This window comes from Pinus tabuliformis, chromosome 8 (assembly GCF_031772625.1).
Source record: "Pinus tabuliformis cultivar Carrire ecotype Pingquan chromosome 8, CPIR1, whole genome shotgun sequence".
Classification (NCBI taxonomy): domain Eukaryota; kingdom Viridiplantae; phylum Streptophyta; class Pinopsida; order Pinales; family Pinaceae; genus Pinus; species Pinus tabuliformis.
The window spans coordinates 1,490,064,984-1,490,076,839 of record NC_142294.1 but is presented as its reverse complement, the minus strand read 5'-3'; positions in this window follow the sequence as shown (position 1 = coordinate 1,490,076,839).

Sequence of the window (11,856 nt, the reverse complement as noted above, 5' to 3'; positions counted from 1 at the left end):
GGGTCAACAAGATATTGGAGGACATGTTAAGGATGTACGTGTTGCATCAACAGTGAAAGTGGGAAGAGTATCTTCCACTAGTAGAGTTCAGTTATAACAATGGGTATCATGAATCTGTGAAAATGAGTTCGTTTGAGGCATTGTATGGGTGGAGTTGCAATACTCCCATCAGTTGGAGTGATCTGGTTAACAGGTTGTTGAATGGACCGAACATGTTGGTGGAAATGGAATAGGAAATGCAGGTAATCAAGAATAATTTGAAAGCAGCACAAGATAGGCATAAAGTTTATGTAGATCAAAACAGGTTATTTAAGGAGTTTCAGATTGCGAAACAAGTGTACTTGTGCATCAAACCAAAGAAGAACTCCTTGCGTATTGGATCATGTGCCAAGCTAGCACCTCATTTTTGTGGACCTTTCAAGATTCTTGAGAGGATTGGGCTAGTAGCCTATTGACTTGCATTGCCTCCGGTATTAAAAGCCCATGATGTTTTCCATGTCATTGCTTAAGAAGTATGTTAAAGATGTTTATCATGTGATTGATTGGTTTGTACTGCAGGTGGAGCCATATGGAGAATTCCAATCGGAACCTCAATGTATATTGTAGAGAAAGGTGCTCATGCTCCAAAATCGAGAAATTAAGCAAGTTAAAGTGCCATGGAAGAACTTTAGGCCCAATAAAGCTACATGGGAGATGGCAGATCAAATGCGGGATATGTATCCTTCATTGGTTGCTGGTTGAGGCAAGGCAGTTTTGGTATATGATTGGCATATGTTTTGGTGTGATGTTTAGGTATATGTACATATGTATATGGATGTAAATACCACCATGAGCTATGTTATAAAGCTCTAATAAGCGGTATGGGTGTCATGTCATTATAGTTGTCATGTTGTTATGTTGTCATGTTGGTTTGCTTCTTAGCAAGGTGATCATTGTAAATACTGCATCGAGCTATGTTATAAAGCTCCATGGGAAGTATGTTTTCTTTTCAACAGTTTTGCTGAGGTATAGGTGTGGTTGAACACCGAGGATGGTGTCCCCCAAGGGGGAGGGTTCTGTAACATCCCTGGTGAAAATTCCATGTAATAAAAGTTAATAAAGGCAAAATAATAACCACGGATTATGGGACACTTATTCAAAGCTGAATGTTGGGAAAAACATCCTTGTGTGGGTGTTCATTTGGTTATTATGGCTAATGAAATTGGCAAAAGCAATGGCTAAGGCATATGGAAAGACAAAGTGGCATTAATTGGCATTTTATTTATGAAAATAATGGAAATTAGGAGAAAAGGAAGGTGAAATGTCACAGGTTGCATGTGAAGGGGAAATGAAGGAAAATAATGGAAAATGAAGAGAATAGAGGCCTAATTGATAAAAAGGCTTTCGAGGATTAGTTGGTACCTTTTTTCAGCATTACCTTTTGTCAATTCAGTTTTGGAGCTCTCTCTCTATTCTATATCTCTCACACTCTTGGACACCTAGAGTTTTCTTGGAGCATTTCAACATTGGATCAAGAAAGGAAAAGGAGGCAAAGAGGAAGTAGAGATCAAGCAAGGAAGAGCAAGATCAAGCAGCTACAAAAATATTTTTTGTAGGTATCGATTTGCATGTGTGGTTTCCTTGCTATATTTGGTATGCATGGTGTTGCATGTGTGTTATTGGTTTTCTTTCTATCATTGGCATGGGTTTTGCCAAGTGTGACAATGTTTTTCAACCTAGCCTTGTCATTTCCAGATAGCCATGGTGTGATGGGGTTCTCATGTTTTGGTTGAGCTAGATTGTCAGATGGATTCGAAGTTGAGTGAGGTGGATCTTTGAATAAAAGAACACATGACCTAGTAACCCCTGAATCAGACTGTGGGTTGCAGTAAAACCGAATTTTGTGTTGCGTCAGTGGGATATACGGTAAATACTAGAGTTGTGTGATCTCCATCAAGCCTAGTAATCCTGGGATGGGATATATGGTAAAGCCTAGAGAGTGGAGTCTCGGTTAGGGCCTAATGATCTGGTGTGGATTGCGGTAAAGCCTATAGACTAGGAGACTAGAAAATTCCTCACGGTGTAAGTGGAGAAATCTGGTGGCATCCATGCTTGTTTTGGCCTAGTTATCCGATGGAGATCATGGTAAAGCATGTTATTACATGTTTATTTTTTTGGCCTAGTGATCTAGTGTGGATTGTGGTAAAACCTGGTTTCTATTAATGAGGGTGAGGTGGTTTAACCTCGGGATGACCTGGTTGGTTCTTTTGGTTTGAGTCCCACATTCATGCTTAGAATATGACACAGGGGTGATTGGATGAGGAGAGATTTGGCTCAGCTAATCTATGGTTGGGTGGAACGTGGTAGTCCCATACCGGGTTCGCTTTTGCATTCATTAAAAGAGGCCCTTTACTTGGTATTGTATGTGTAAATGTATTGGTTTATATGTGGATCCTATGGATGATGTATCCTTGATATTTCTGTTGTTATTGTGTTGGTTATAAGCATGTATTATGACTGTGATGATGTAGGGCTCTCCTCATGTTTTGATTTGTAAATGAATGAATAATGTATCTATGACCTAATAAATGATAATGCAACTAATGATATAAGGGAACAATGCTTCTTAGCGATTCTCAAATAAGTATGAGACCCCTATGCTCAGATCTATTGTTTAAACCTATAGATTACATATTTGTGACATGTTTGACGAAATGTCTGTCATGGCTAGTAGGGGTCCAACCAAGTCCTTGTTCAAGTATTTGCATTTGTATCATTATTCTGTTGTTATCTTTCAGTTATGAAAGTGTCATGGAGTTCTGTGCAGTGATATGGGCTCTGGGCCTAAAAAATTGGCACAAATCTCGGAGTTGCAGGCACAAGATTGAGGAGAAAAGTCCCCAGACGCACCCATGCTTCGCTGTGGGAGCGACTTGAGCCTCCCAGAAGCACCCTTGTCCATATCAAGGGAGCGTCCAAGGGTTTAATGGTCTAAAAACTCAGGGGGACCTAGGGACTGGTCATGGGGATGACTGGGAAGGCTTATGAGTGTCCTGTAGCAGGTGTAGAAGGTTTTTGTGATGTCTTTCGTCTGTTCCAATTCCTTAATTGCCACCTAGGGAGTTGAATCATACCATAGTATCCTCTCATCACATGTTTACCCTAGTTGGCTGGTTACTTGGGTCGATATGGGAGGAGCCTGTAACATGTTGAGGGTTGAGGTCATTTGGCCTTTGAAAACCCTGGTTTGGTTTTGCTTGGTTAATTCCATGAGACCCCATATTCATGCTTGGAATATGGCGCAGGGGTGAATGACTGAAAGAGAGATTTGGTTAAGCTCAATCTATGGTCAGGTGGTACGTGGAAGTCCTTGACTTGCTTGGATTTTGCCTCTGATAAAAATAGCTCTTTCCTATTGTATTTTATGAGTACTTGTACTTGATATTATGTGGCTTTGATGGTTTTTCTATCATGGTTCATATGTTGTTCATTTGTTGGTTATATGTTGGTTATATGATGTATATTGTCTATCGCTCTTGATATATTTTGATTTGTTGATGAATGGTTAGTGAATGGATGAGCTAATAGATGTTATTGTAGCTATTGTGAGAGGGCATTAGACCTTCTTGATGATTCTCAAATAAGTATCAGACTCCTATGTTCAGATATGCGTACATGACCTATAGATTACATGTTCTCAATATGTTTGACGAAATGTATGTTATGTTCTAGGAAGTCTACGTCAAGTTATGCCTTCAAATTTGTATGTCTAGCATTGTTTCCATGTCATTATTGATTCTGAGAAGTTACATAAGTTCTAGGTAGTGGTCTAGAGGCTGACCTGGAATCTAGGCTCAAATCTCGAGACTGCATGCTCCTAACTGGAAAAATTGCATTGCAACTGCATGGATGTAGGCTTGTACATGTGGTTGGAGGCTCCCAACTGCATGGATGCCTTGTTGTGGGTGTGGTGGAGAGCCCGGGCATGAGAAATAGAGGTTTGGCTTAGGGCTTGGCCAGCTGGGGTGGTTGTTTAGCTTCTGAGTGACCTGTAGCTCCCGTGGCATGTGTTGAGTTGCCAGTTTGTTGTCAGCAATTGTCAGCAATTGGCCCCACTTACTTAATTGTATCTAGGAGGTTGGTTCATGTCACAATAGCTCTTCCTCTCATGTTTACCCCTATAGGATGGTGAAACTGGGTAAATGTGGGAGGGGTGGTTACGAAATCAATCAAACAAAGGTGTTACAAGGACCAAAAAAAAAATATTTACTCAAAGAGAAATTAGTAGAAAAAACAAAGATGTGATACAAAAATGGCCAAATGAGGAATAAATGTTCAATAAACCTTAATAAGTCATCACAAATATGAAAAGGAAAAAGATTATAAAAAAATAAAAGAACAATCACTAATTTTCCTCGAAATTTAAACTAAACACAACAAAATACATAGTATAATGATGCTTAACCTTAAAATATGTGGTACATTGATATTTAAAAAACGAGCCACCAATAATCAAAACTCAATTTCTGCACAAAATGTTTCTTAAAGAGATTGTGTAAAAAAACATAGGGAGATAATATTAACGACTCAAATTTAAATAAAAAATAGAACATAAAATTTTTCATTTTTAGATTCTCAAAATTTTCACCAGACATATCTAGTGAAAACATTGCCAAATAACTTTACTGACCCATTTAACATCAAAAAAATATAACACAAAATTCATTATTCTCTTCATAAACGAAAAAATAGAACACAGAGTTCATCATCTTCAAAAGAAACTTAAACAAAAATATAGAATTCTTGGATTTCATTAAAAACCGCACTATCGAATAATGTTGAAATGTGGCAGCAAGAATATTCCAATTTTAATTTGTCCTTGAATTAAAATTGAGAATTAAAATTCAAATTTAGTCTGACCAGCTGTTTGAAAAATAATTAATTAATTCATCTTGAGTTAATTAGTTGGAGAAATTCAAACATGAAGTCTTTGTGAAGTCATGCAACAGTTATCCCTTTGATTGAGGAAGTTATCCCTTAATTAAAGAGATAAGGATGAGTTGTATTTGAGTTTTAATTAGTTAGCTTAGTTAATTGAGTTAAGTCCAATTAAATTAGTTCCAAACAGTTTGAGGAACTAATTGTGAGTTCAGTCAGTTAATGCATGCATGCATGAAACTAGTGTACTCCAGATAACTGAATATTCTCTCATAAATAACTCATGCATGTCAGTTCAGACAAAGGCCCAGTTGAGATTAAAGGCAGGGACAATGTACTATCAGTTGCAAGAATTTTCCTATAAGAAAATCTCTTGTATGTAGAAGGAATTCATTCCTTGAGATTTGCGCAATTTTACAGTGTGTTGGAGCAGTGTGTGAGATCAGTGTCACACAAGGTTACAGCAGGAACACCCAAGGAAAACAGCGCAAGGAAATAGGAGGCTTGGAGGACAGAGGAGAAGGCATATGACTTGTCTAGTCTGTCTATGAGAAGTGAGAGGGATTGTACTGAGAGCTAAAGCTTTGTGTAATCCTGAGATATTTCCACTTGTATGATAATATAGATAGCGGGGTTTTTAGCTGAGGCTTTCCCTAGAGTATTCTTCTGTGTTTCATGTGTATTGATTCTTCTTCTCTGTTATATGTGTTCTGTTTGATCTTGCTCAAATCGATTAAGCTTCCGCAAGTTTGATTGTAGAAGTACATTAAGTATTTTTCTTTAGTCTATTGCATAATTAGGTTAATCTACAGTGAGAATTTATACATGGTATTGAAGCAAAGGTGATCAGAGTTGTGAACAGTATACTGAGGAGGGAAATTCGAAGTTTGAAGTTCTTGATTGCAGGTACAAAATCGAATTCTTATCACACCTCAAAGTTCACCAATGGCGTTCAATGGCTTGAGACTCAAGTATGCATTGGGTGGCAGCTCGAATTACATAGCATGGAAGGATCGCATGGAAGCGGTATTAGAAGATAATGGTTTAAAGGATTTCATTGATTAAGAAATCCCCAAGCCAGCTGCAGCTAATGCACAAGAATTGGCTGAATGGAAGAAGTGTGTGGCGAAGGCGAGGAGGATTCTTCTGGAGGGAGTTCGAGACCATATTGTCTCGAGTCTCCATGGGAAGGAGACTCCGTTTTCAATGTGGAAGACATTGAAGGACCTATATCAGAACAGTAGCGACGAGAGGAAACTGGCGCTTAAGGATAAGCTTGGGAAAATCAAGTGTGAAAAGGGCGGCACTATTTCTACATATCTGAACAAGCTCACCACTTGCAGAGATGAACTTGGTAGTGTGGGAATAACAACAGCCACTGATGATATGGTGAGTCTTACTCTCCTTGGTCTTCCTAAGAGCTGGCATAGCTACCAGGACTCTGTGAATGGAAGAGAGAAACTGCTGGATTGGGAACGACTGTGGTCAGATCTGATGCAGGAGGAGATCAGGAGGAGCACCAGAGATGGTTCTTCATCTAAGCATGATGATGAAGAAAATCTAGCCTTAGCAAGTAAGGCAAGGAAAGGGAAAGGGAAGGCTTCCCATTCCAAATCGAGTTCTTCTCATGGTGGGAAGAAGATTGACAAATCTAAAGTGAGATGCTTTAATTGTCATGAGGTGGGCCATTATGCAACTAATTGTCCATTGAAGAAATCCAAGAAGGGATCCTCCAAAGGATCATAAGGTGAGGCATTGACCTCCTAGTTTGAATTGGATTTTACCCTCATCGCATGCATGGTTTCATCGATGGTGGGTTGTGTTTGGTACCTGGACAGTGGAGCCTCATTCCACATGACCGACGATAAGAGTTTATTCAGTACCTTGGAGGAGAAAGACCTCAAGATGCGCATAGAGATGGGTGATGATGGAAAGTACCGTGTTTCAGGTGAAGGCACGGTTGTTTTTCAGAGGGAGCATGGAGCTCCTCTCACCCTGACTGATGTAAAGTATGTGCCTAGACTGAAGAAGAACTTGGTATCAGTCACGATGTTGGAAGACAAAGGCTACAATGTTGTCTTCAGTAAAGGAAAGGCGTTCCTGAGACACATAGCCATGGGTCAGACCAAGAGGATTGGGATTCGAGTGAAGAATCTCTACAAGCTGGAGGTAGATGATTGTGTTGCATTGAGTTCAAAAGCAGAATTGGTGCAAAGCCAAGACATTGGCGAGTTATGGCATAGGTAGTTGGGCCACTTGCATCATGGGGCCTTGAAGATAATGCAGCAGATTTCTACCGAACTTCCCAAAGGTAAACTTGAGCAAGTGGACACATGCAAAGGTTGCACCTTGGGAAAGTATGCCAAGTCTTCCTTTCATGATCGAGACAGTTGAGCTAAAGCAATCATGGAGTGAGTTCATACTGATGTGTGTGGACCATTCTCGACAACATCCATCGCGAAACAAAGGTATTATGTGATTTTCATTGATGATTTTTCTCGTAAATGCTGGATCTATTTCATGCAGAAGAAGGATCAAACCTTCTCAAAGTTTTGTGAGTTCAAAGCTTTGGTTGAGAAAGAATCAGGGAAGAAGATCAGGGCCTTGAGAAGCGACAATGGTGGAGAGTATGTCTCTCAAGAGTTTAAGGACTTCTGTGCAGCGGAAGGAATTAAATGGGAGTTAACGACACCTCATAACCCACATCAGAATGGGGTGGCCGAGAGGAAGAACAGAACGATTGTGGGGGCAGCTCAGGCGACGCTGCATGACTAAGGCCTACCACTTCATTTGTGGGCTGAGGCATGCAACACAATGGTCTATTTGCATAATAGAAGCCCACATCGCATACTTGGGATGAAGACACCAGAGGAAGATTTCTTCGGGAAGAGACCAGATGTGGGTCACTTCAGGATCTTTGGCTCATCAGTATATTGCCATGTAACCAAGGATGCCTGGAAGAAACTTGAGCCGACAGCTGAGTTGGGAATACTTGTGGGGTACATTAATACACCTCACAACTATCGGGTGTACTTGCCTGCCAGTCGGAGGACAGTGGTTCGCAGAGATCTCAAGTTTGATGAGTAGAAGGCCATGTGAGTTTCCCTTGAGAGGGAGCTCCAACTATAGGCTGTGGAGAAACTTTTGGTTCCTAAGGAGGAGGAGCCTCAGGCTGATGCAGAGCAGCCGCATGCAGAGGTTCCAGGAGTGGAGACATCCACTCAAGCAAAATCTTCCAGAGATGGGCGGAAGCGCACGAGAGAAGCTAACAGATTGTTGTCAGATGTGAGAGAGAATGTGGGAGAACCATCTTCTCAGCGCAAACAAAGGAGGTCACCTGATAGGTACACTGAATACATGGCCCTTGTTGGGGAATGTGTTGAGACCGAACCATCTTCCTTTGAGGAAGTAGTGCAGCAACCGATTTGGGTTGATGCTATGGTGGAGGAGTATGACTCCATAGTTCGGAATAGTGTTTGGGATATGGTTCCAAGGCCAGAGAACAAGTCAGTTGTGAGTTCCCGTTGGCTTTACAAGGTAAAGCAAGCTATTGATGGTAGTGTGGAGAAACACAAGGCAAGATTTGTTGCCCATGGTTTCTCACAGGTCGAGGGGATCGACTATGATGAGACTTTTGCTCTTGTAGCAAGGTACTCATCTATCAGATCGATGTTGGCACTATCAGCGCAGATGGGTTGGAAGATCCATCAGATGGATGTGAAGACTTCATTCCTCAATGGTAAGATTGAGGAAGAGGTGTACATAGAGCAGCCAGAAGGTTTTGAGACCTTCGATCATGAGTCGTATGTGTTCCGACTCAAGAGAGCTTTGTACGGGCTGAAGCAAGCACCTCGTGCTTGGTACACCAAGATCGACAACTACTTCACTGGGTTGGGCTTCACAAAGAGTGAAGTGGATGCGAACCTGTACCACATCATGGTAGAAGGTAAGCAGTTGATAATTGTTCTTTATGTTGATGATCTCATATTGACAGGTGATGATCAGTTGATCATGTCTTACAAGGAGGACCTTGCTGGAGAGGTAAATCCCCTCTACGGATAGAGGCGATCCCTACTAGCCCAGCAAGGGTCTAGCAACAATCACACAATGCTGCTATGCATGTTCCTAATTACAATTAAACAAGAGGTAAAGAGCACCTACTTGGATTCCCGCGCTGTCGTTCGACGAAGAGATGTTGCCTTCGCTCCTTCGCTCTGGCTGGTCACAATCCTCCGCGATCCCCGCGAATAGATACCTGCACACACGAAGAAGAAACAAACGCAAGCGTGAAATCTAATAAAAGCAACCATACATCAGTCAGAAAAGATGTAATTCACATTTAACCATTGCATGTACAAATGAGAATGGAACAATAATAGCAGTCATCTATTATTAATCAAGACAGAGAAGAGTACAACCAAAAGTTCTGACGTCGGTATCCTTCTCAGGAGGGGCCAGTCAGCAACCGTCTCAAGCATTCACCTTTGGAAATGATTCTCCCAAGACAAGAGACTCTCTCTCACACAAGCAACACAAAACAACCTTCCCTAAGCTATCAATCACTTCCACACCTAGCACACCAAATACCTATAGTAGCAGCAATCTGAGAACTATAAGCTCTATACAATCCAAGCTATTCCCAACTAGCTGCTCATGGTAATGGTGGAAGTTTATATAGTAGAAGGAGCCTCCTAAAAGGGTGGAAGGATGAGCTTATCCTTGAGGGAAGTGGTTGCAAAGAGTCGAACAGACATGCCATAGAAGGGAGTCGATACTCACAAAGCCAACAACCAAACCTGGAGTGATCTGGAAGGTTGGCTGTTGGAACAAATTCGCCCAAATAGGATCAGCGCGGATTATAAGGCGACTGACGCGCTGACGTCGCGCCTCAATAACTGGGAAAGTCATGTCAGCGCGACCCAATACAAAGGATAGGTGCGCTGGCTCATAAAATGCGACCAGCGCGGAAAAGTGATGTGCTTCCGCGCTAGCAGCGCACTGAATACACTGAGAGCCGCCAGTCAGCGCGGATATTTTAGAAACAGACGCGCTGATGGGGAAAACTTTTGGAAAAGTGGGTTTTGGGCCAGTTCAGAAGGCATGAACTTGATTATTGTGAATTCTTGACACAGTAGGGTGACTGACATGGAGACAGTGACAAATTACTGTGTAACAGACCTTGCAAGAGAATTCGAGATAAAAGACATGGGTCTCATGCACTACTTCCTTGGCATGGAAGTGTGGCAGAAGGATGGGGAGTTGTTTGTGTCTTAAGGCAAGTATGCCAATGAGATACTCAGGAGATTCCACATGGAGAAGTGCAAGCCCATGCAGACTCCTCTAGCAGGTAACTGGATGAAGGAGGACGCTACTTCAGGAGAAGTAGTAGAAGCTACTGTGTATCGGTAGCTTGTGGGTTCACTGATGTACTTAGTAAACACATGACCAGATTTGTGCTATGCAATGAACCAACTGAGTCAAGCTATGGTTCAACCTACCAAGATGTTTTGGAAGGCAGCTAAGCATGTTTTGAGATACCTCAGAGGCACATCTCGGTATGGATTATGGTACAAACGGAAAGAGGGAGTGGAGCTACAGGGCTTCACAGACGCAGATTGGGCAGGGAGTTCATCAGATCGGAAGAGCACATCAGGAGGAATTTTCAACCTTGGGTCAGCTGCAGTTTCTTGGTACAGCAGGAAACAGAGGTCAGTTGCACTCAGCTCAGCAGAGGCTGAATACATGGTTGCAAGTTAGGCAACATGTGAGGCCATTTGGATGCGGAAAATTCTAGTTGGTTTGTTTGATCAGAGGATGGATCCAACTGTGATCTATTGTGATAATCAGAGTTGTATCAAACTCTTTGAGAATCCAGTATTTCATGATAGGTCCAAGCACATCGACATTCGGTATCATCATCTCAGAGACTGTGTGGCGAGGAGGATCATGTTGTTGCAGTATATTTCGATCGAGGAGCAAGATGCTGACATTTTGACTAAGGCATTGTCAAAGTGTAAATTCGAGTTCCATAGAGACAGGATCGGGGTGGCAGATAATCCTTTTCTTGTTGAGAGGGAGTGTTGAAATGTGGCAACAAAAATATTCCAATTTTAATTTGTCCTTGAATTAAAATTCGAATTTAGTCTCACCAACTGTTTGAAAAATAATTAATTAATTCATCTTGAGTTAATTAGTTGGAGAAATTCAAACATGAAGTCTTTGTGAAGTCATGCAACAGTTATCCCTTTGATTGAGGAAGTTATCCCTTAATTAAGGAGATAAGGATGAGTTGTATTTGAGTTGTAATTAGTTAGCTCAGTTAACTGAGTTAAGTCCAGTTAAATTAGTTCCAAACAGTTTGAGGAACTAATTGTGAGTTCAGTCAGTTAATGCATGCATGCATGAAACTAATGTACTCCAGATAACTGAATATTCTCTCATAAATAACTCATGCATGTCAGTTCAGACAAAGACCCAGTTGAGATTAAAGATAGGGACAATGTATTATCAGTTGCAAGAATTTTCCTATAAGAAAATCTCTTGCATGTAGAAGGAATTCATTCCTTGAGATTTGCGCAGTTTTACAGTGTGTTGGAGCAGTGTGTGAGATCAGTGTCACACAAGGTTACAACAGGAACACCCAGGGAAAACAATGCAAGGAAATAGAGGCTTGGATGATAGAGGAGAAGGCATATGAGTTGTCTAGTCTGTCTATGAGCAATGAGAGGGATTGTACTGAGAGTTGGATAGCTGTGAGAGCCAAAGCTTTTTGTAATCCTGAGATATATCCACTTGTATGATAATATAGATAGCGGGGTTTTTAGCTGAGGCTTTCCCCAGAGTATTATTTTGTGTTTCATGTGTATTGATTCTTCTTCTCTGTTATATGTGTTCTATTTGATCTTGCTCAAATGGATTAAGCTTCCGCAAGTTTGATTG